The 207-nt window shown below is 42.0% G+C and overlaps 1 protein-coding gene across 7 annotated transcripts in view; it reads right to left on the minus strand.

Annotated features, from left to right (window-relative positions):
- Positions 1-207, minus strand: part of dop1a (DOP1 leucine zipper like protein A) — a 38,591-nt gene that overhangs the window by 32,154 nt on the left and 6,230 nt on the right. The gene's annotated exons all lie outside the window — the stretch shown is intronic.

Here is a 207-nt window from a genome sequence, read left to right on the forward strand (position 1 = left end):
AAACACTGCTACAACACCCACTAGTAACTAACACCATAATCTCCAAAAGAACTACTTCCTGTCCCGGTTCTGCAGGTATTCCACAAGTGGCCCTGGTCTATTAGAAGTCTCCTAGTTAATCCTGAACAAAGATAGTATAGAAGTGAGATGTCTCACTTTGGAGCTAAAACAGAGACTTAAACACACAGGGTGAAAACAGGATCTGCA

The sequence above is a fragment of the Etheostoma spectabile genome, chromosome 6 (genome assembly GCF_008692095.1).
Source record: "Etheostoma spectabile isolate EspeVRDwgs_2016 chromosome 6, UIUC_Espe_1.0, whole genome shotgun sequence".
NCBI classification, from domain to species: Eukaryota; Metazoa; Chordata; class Actinopteri; order Perciformes; family Percidae; genus Etheostoma; species Etheostoma spectabile.